The sequence below is a fragment of the Somniosus microcephalus genome, unplaced genomic scaffold, assembly GCF_052327205.1.
Source record: "Somniosus microcephalus isolate GS21.2 unplaced genomic scaffold, FLI_Smic_1.0 unresolved_chr1, whole genome shotgun sequence".
In the NCBI taxonomy this organism is placed as follows: Eukaryota; Metazoa; Chordata; class Chondrichthyes; order Squaliformes; family Somniosidae; genus Somniosus; species Somniosus microcephalus.
In genome coordinates this window covers 55,554,427-55,561,416 of record NW_028225179.1, presented here as the reverse complement: position 1 = coordinate 55,561,416, position 6,990 = coordinate 55,554,427, and the positions used below count along the sequence as shown (strand labels likewise).

Genomic DNA, 6,990 nt, shown 5'->3' with positions numbered 1-6,990 from the left:
CTTCATTGTCGCTGGGTCAAAATCCGGGAACTCCTTCCCTAACAGCACTCTGGGTATCTTCACCTCACGGACTGCAGTGGTTCAAAAAGGCACTCATCACCACCTTCTCAAGGGCAATTGGGGATGGTCAATAAATGCTAGTAATGCCAGCGACCCCCACATCGCATGAATGGCGAATGTTTTAAAAAAAAATTGCTTTACAGAAAATGAAGTACTTTTTGAAGCGTGGTCACTGCTTGTAATGTATGAAAACACGGGTGCCAATTTCTACACAGCAAGATCCCACTGGTGATGTTGGCTCTCGGACACAGATATGCCCAGGACACCTAGGAGAACTCACTACCTGTTAGAATCATAGAACCCTAGAAATTTGCGGCACAGAAGGAGGGCCGTCGGCTCTGGACGAAAGACCTATCCAGCCTAATCCCACTTTCCAGCTATTGGTCCGTAGCCTTGCAGTTTACGGCACATCAAGTGCATATCCAAGTACTTTTCAAATATGATGAGGGTTTCTGCCTCTACCACCATTTCAGGTAGTGCGTTCCAGACCTCCACCACCCTTTGGGTGATAAAAGTTCTCCTGAACACCCCTCTAATCATTCTACCAATTACTTTAAATCTATGGCTCCTTGTTATTGACCTCTGCTAACTGAAATAGGTGCTTCCTATCCACTCTAGCTCGGCCCCTCATAATTTTATACACCTCAATTAAGTCTCCCCTCCGCCTCCCCTGTTCCAAAGAAAACAACTCCAGTCTGTCCAATCTTTCCTCAACGCCAACATTCTCCAGTCCTGGCAACACCCAAAGGACAACAGAGGACTCAAACTGAATGTAATTGGAAAGAGCACCAGAGGGCAGATGAGGAAACATTTTTTTACATTGCGAGTTATTATAATCTATAATGCTCTGCCTGAAATGGTGCTGGAAGCAGATTCAATAGTAACTTTCAAAAGGGAATTGGATAAATACTTGAATTGGAAAATTTTGCAGGGGTATGGGGAAAGAGCTGGGAATAATTGGATTGCTCTTTCAAGAGCACGACGGGGCAAATGGCCTCCTTCTGTGATGTATGATTCTCTAATTATCTGAAAGGTTTTATTAAAGGATTCATGTAAATGAGGCTGTTATTTGCCTGCTCCACTATCTCAGTTTATTTCTGTGCACAAGTGCCTGTTCTGTTTCAACCTCATTGAAATGATTCGGGGTTCGGTACTAATGAAGCTCAAGTTAAACTCTGACATACGGCGTAGTGGCCAAGTGGTAAGGCGTCGGTCTCGTAAACCGAAGAGCTATGGGTTCGACCCCCATCTACGCCTCGGGACATTTATCGCATTTAATTTGACATTTTTAATGTTTCTCCTTTTTATCTCTATCAAATACATTCATAACTTTGAACATTTCTTTCAACTCTCCTCTTGACATTCTTTGCTCTAAAGAGAAAAATCCCTGCTTCTCCAGTCTCTTTGCATAAATGAGGTCCCGCATCCCTGGTACCATTCCAATAAATCGATTCTGCACTCCCTCCAAGGCCTTGCCTTCTTTCGTAAAGTGTGGTGCCCAGAATTGAACGCAATACTCCAGGTGAGGCCTCACCAGTGCTTTATAAATGTTAAGCATAATTTCCTTGCTTTTATACTCTATTCAGCTATTAATAAAAGACAGGATCTCAAATCCGTTTACACAGCTTTCTCAACTTATCCTGCCACCTTCAATGATTTGTGTGCGCACACCCCATGTGTTCCAGTTCGTGCACCCTCTTTCAAATTGTACCATTTAGAGCTGGTTAATTAATTGCAGGGGAGAGCATTCTGAGTGGTTTCGGGGCCAGTAGTCTGCAGAGGGGGCCGATTAAACGAAATAATCGGCCCCATTAAAGTTCTACCATTTAGTTGACATTGCCTCTCCTCATTCTTCCGACCAAAATATATCACTTTGCACTTCTCTACGTTAACTTTATCTGCCATGTGTCTGCCCATTTCACCAGTCTCTTTCTCTTCATACTCCCCCTTTGTAGCTCTTACTATCTGCTTTGTGACCCTTTGCTGTTCTTTGTAACTTTCCCATTCACCAGGATCGCTGCAATGTTTTGCATTTGTGTTTGCTTCTCCTTTTATTTTAATGCGGTCTCTTACCTCTAGCCGCCCATGCCTATTTTTTGGCCAGTAAAGTTCTTGCCCCTCAGATGTTTAAACTGATTCAATTTCATCTTAAATTATTTCAGAACACCTCCCACTTCTGTCGTTTTACTTGTGAACAGATTTGCCCAGTTTATTGTGGACAGGCTCTGTCTTGTTGAAGACGGCCTTGCCAAAACGTAGAATCTTTGTAGCTGCTTTGCATTTCTCCCTCTCAAACATTGCGGTGAACTCGAACATGTTATGATCACTATTAAATACAGTTTCACGTACGCTAAATCTGATGAATAAATCTGGCTTGTTACTCATTACTAAATCTAATATGGCATGCCCCCTTCTTGGTTCTAGGACATATCGTTGTAGAAAACTATCCCGGACACACTTAAAAAACCTTTCTGATAAGTGCTAGTCTGCTTACCCCAATCTCTGTGAAAGTTAATATCCCCCATTAATACAACACTGCCTTTATGACGCGCTTGTCTAATTGCTGCATTTATACAATCTAGCACTTCAGACCAGCGACCAGGGAGCCTATACACAAATCCCACTGTCTTAATCGCTCAGTCTTAAATCTTTCCTATTTCTTAATTCTATCCATAAATTCTCCACTGTCTGTTTACCTCTCGTTATATCCTCCTTAACATTGAATTGATTTCATCCTGAATCACTAAGGCTACTCCTCCCCCTGCACCATTTCCCTGTCTTTCCTGTAGTCCTCCAGCAGCACCTCCGCCCCTTTGTATTCCCGCCATCTTGAGATTAAGGCTAATATTCCATGAACCTAGCATTTTTTTGTACGTGTCCGGTAGTTTGAAGTAATTACTCTACGTGAACTATTAAATCTCTCTGCTCCTCCACAGTTCCTAACTATTTGCCATTCTGAAATTACTCTAATCCACCTTTCTTATTTCGAAAGTGGATGATCTCACAGTTCCCCACATTGAACCCAGTCAGCCACAGTTTTGCCCATTCACTTAAAGTATAAATGTTCCCTTGCAAATTTCTGCTTCCATCTACACTACTTACTGTGCTGCCTAACCTGGTGCCGTCAGCAAACTTGGACATACGATGGAAGTCATCGAACTGTGAAAGAGGGCTCAGAATGGGAATCGAACTTTGGGCTGGCGTGAAAGGGCGTTGGTATTCGGAATGTACAAAATACAGTCCCCAATGCTCCGCTTATCTGCAGCAGACCGAACGTAATTCGTAATATATGTTCGATCCTTATTGGTTGCTGTAACCTGATGCTGTAGCTCGGTGAATCATTGTTTCAATATGGAAAGGGTTTTGCCTCTGTGGGACAATCAGTTAACACGGTCGGCCGTGAGCTCAAAAATTAATGGTTCTACGAACGATCGGGTAATCTTTACATTATTGGCTCACAGTTTCAGATTTCAACGTGTGTTTTGACTGAAAGGAAATGTGCTACAAACATTGCCAGCTGGGCAGAGCTGACATTCCCACCATTAACCCTGCGATCGGAAGCAGGCACATCAAAAATATATAAAAGCCTGAGATTGGCTTCACGGAAATCAGATTTCATCTTAGCAGACAAGTCTCCGAAAGGCCAATGGGAGGCTGTACTGGTTGCAGGAGAGCTGGTTAGCTGTGACATGCATATTTCCGCAGTGAGCCAGACCAGACTCTATCCAGGTTTCCACAATGAAAGTCACACCGTTTATTTTGGAAAAGCAAAATGATACTTACATCCTGACTGGTTTCAGTTGATATTTGAGAGATCATTATAAGATCCTGCAGGGCTGCCTCGGTTAATAACAACTGTCCGAAGCTGCATTTCAGACATGCCATCAAATCCATCGTTTTGTTGCCGTTTTCCAGAACCCCGAATGAGTGAGGCCGCGAAAAGCAGCTCTCTTCAATCACCCGCTGCTGGCAAGAAGCCGCGAATGTGGCCTCAGTCAGCGCATTACAGCCCATCTCTGGTGAACACGATACCACTGAAGCAGAGTTGTGCACAACTTTGCATCTCTCGCCTATAGGTGACGTTGTGGAGGTCGATATTATAGAATGGTAGAATATTACAGCACAGAAGTGGGCATTCGGCCCATCGTGCCTGTGCCGGCTCTTTGAAAGAGCGAAACAATTAATCCCACTCCCCTGCAATTTCACCATAGCCCAGTATTTTTTTTCAAGTAGTTATCATATTACATTTTCAAAGTTACGATTGAATCTGCTTCCACTACCCTTTCAGGCAGTGCATTACAGATCTTAAATATCGCTGCGTATTAATGTTTCCTCATCTCTAAACATAACAGAAGTCTTTCATCCCTTGTGCCATTCTAGTAAATCTCTACTGCAGACTCTCTGAGGCCTTTACATCCTTCCTCACTGTGGTGCCCAGAATTTGCCACACTACTCAACCTTATGCCTAAATGATGTTTTATGAAGTTTGAGCATAGATTCCTTGCTTTTGTTCTCTATTTCCCTGCTTATAATATCAAGGATCCCGAATGCCGAATGCTGTCCTGCTGAATATTTAAAATGTTGCCAACCCATCAGCAAACTTTGAAATTTGCTCCCGATACCCAAGTCCAGGTCATTTATATATAACAGGAAAAGTGATGGTGCTAATACCCACCCCTGGGGGACCCTACTGCAGCGAAGGCAGCGCATTGCTGTCCATCCTTGGGAAGCAAGATACAATATGGCCTGGCGAAGCCTCCTCATACACCGAGCACAGCGACATAAAATCCGTGGAGATTGAATCCAGGTCAATCGGCCTTCCAGCAACAGTTGGCGAGGACCAAATGAAATGAAACGTTTTACTTGCCTCAGTGAGGAAATCACTGGATAATGTTACAGGAAAAAAACAGAAAATGCTGGAAATACTCAGCAGGTCAGCCAGCATCTGTGAAGAGAGAATCAGAGTTAACGTTTCGTCAGAACTGGAAAAAAGCAGGAGAAAGAACAGATTTTAAAGCAAGTGTAGGTGCTGGGAAAGGGGGAGGGAATGAAAGAACAACAAGGATGGTCTGTGATAGGATAGGAGGCAGTAGAGGGTAAGAGACATTAACCGATATTCAAGGCAAAAGGAGCTGGTAATGGGGCAGCTTAAGAAACAAAAGATGGCTCTAGATGAAGTGTAAATTGCCCTGACAGAAGGAAAGGCAGCTGCCATGTGGGAGCGAAGAAAATAAAACACAAATAAACAAAAAAGAAGTGTGGAAAAAAATATACATGCTAGGTGCCGATGTTTTGGTGTGAAATTGTTGAACTCTATGTTGAGTCCAGAAGTCTCTAAAGTGCCTAATCAAAAGACGAAGTGCTGTTCTTCGAGCTTACTTTGAATTTCAGTGGAACAATGTAAGAGGCCTAGGACGGTGAGGTCTGAGCGGGAGTGCAGCGGAGAATGACAGTGACAGGCGACCGAAGCTCCGGGTCACCCTTACGGACTGAATGGAGGTGTTCTGCAAAAGGCCACCCAATCTGCGTTTGGTCTCCCCAGTGTACAGAAGACCCCATCGTGAGCACCGAGTACACTATAGTAAATTGCAAGAAGTACAAGTAAATCGCTGTTTCACCTGGAAGTGATGTTTGGGGCCCCTGACAGTGGGAAGCAGGTGGTATAAGGGCATGCATTGCATCTCCTGCGCTTGCACGGGAAGGTGACGGGTGAAGGGGAAGAGGTGATTGGGGTGATAGGGGAGTGGACCAGGTTATCGCGGAGGGAGCGGTCCCTTCAGAATGGTGAAAGGGGAGGTGAGGGGAAGATTTGTTTGGTGGTGAGATCACGCTGGAGGTGGCAGAAATGGTGGAGGATGATCCGTTGAATGTGGAGGCTGTTGGGGTGAAAGCGTAGGGGAACCCTATGGTGGTTGCAGGAGGGAGGGGCAGAGGTGAGGGCAGAAGTTCGGGAGATAGAACGGGCATGGCTAAGGGCCATGTCAACCACAGTAGAGGGGAATCCTCAGTTGAGGAAAAATGAAGACATGTCAGAGGAACTAGTGTGGAAGGGGGAATCGTCAGAGTAGATGTGGCGCAGATGGAGAAACTGGGAGAATGGAAGAGAGTCCTTACAGGAAGCAGGGTGTGAGGGAGTGTAGTCCAGGTAGCTGTGGGAGGAAGTGGGCTTATAGTGAATGTTTGTCAATAACCTATCCACAGAGATGTTGACTTAGAAGTCGAGGAAGGGAAGGGAAGAGTCAGAGATGGATCATGTGAAGGTGATGGACGGGTGGAAATTGGAAACAAAGTGAAGGAAATTTTCTCGTTCAGGGCGAGAGCAGGAAACAGCACCGATACAGTCATCAATGTTCCAGAAAAAGAGGTGAGGGAGGGGACGTGAGTAGGATTGGAACAGTAAGTCAGGATGACCAGTCGGTCTCAGGTGTTTAGGTCGGGGTTGCTCCTGGAGGTGTGGGCTCGCATCCCACTTCTGACGTTTAATCCTTTGTTTATATAGTACGATTTTGCAAGAGGTCATTTTTCGGCCCTTTTGATTATTGCTTCCAGAAAACGAAGCCGACTTCCATCCACGGCAGATTTGTTTTATTGGTTGTAAGTGTGTATTGTGTTGGGAGTAAACAGAACAGGGCCCGTGGAATCAATCCATTATGCTCAAATTTGCAGTAATCCACGCAAGAAGTTATCGGACAGGACCGAAATCAGTCCACAACAATCTCCAGCGGTTCTGGAAGAAGGTCACTGCAAACCACGATATTGATATCAAGCCTTTAAAGACATCAATTAATGTCTTTCTTAGCAATCAATTACCTGTGGTCCTTGTAAATATAATCGGATGTGTCCATGTTAGATAAAGATGTATTTGTGAGTTGCTGTTGTGCTGAATGTAAGTCATTTTGCGTCTCTGTAGTTTGCTGATATACTTAGATG

The 6,990-nt window shown here is 44.4% G+C and overlaps 1 non-coding gene across 1 annotated transcript; it reads left to right on the top strand.

The window, feature by feature from the left end:
* The first annotated feature begins 1,244 nt into the window (after window positions 1–1,244).
* On the top strand, window positions 1,245–1,317 carry trnat-cgu (transfer RNA threonine (anticodon CGU)). Its single transcript has one exon. It is a non-coding gene; the product is annotated as a tRNA-Thr (tRNA).
* Window positions 1,318–6,990: the final 5,673 nt, after the last annotated feature.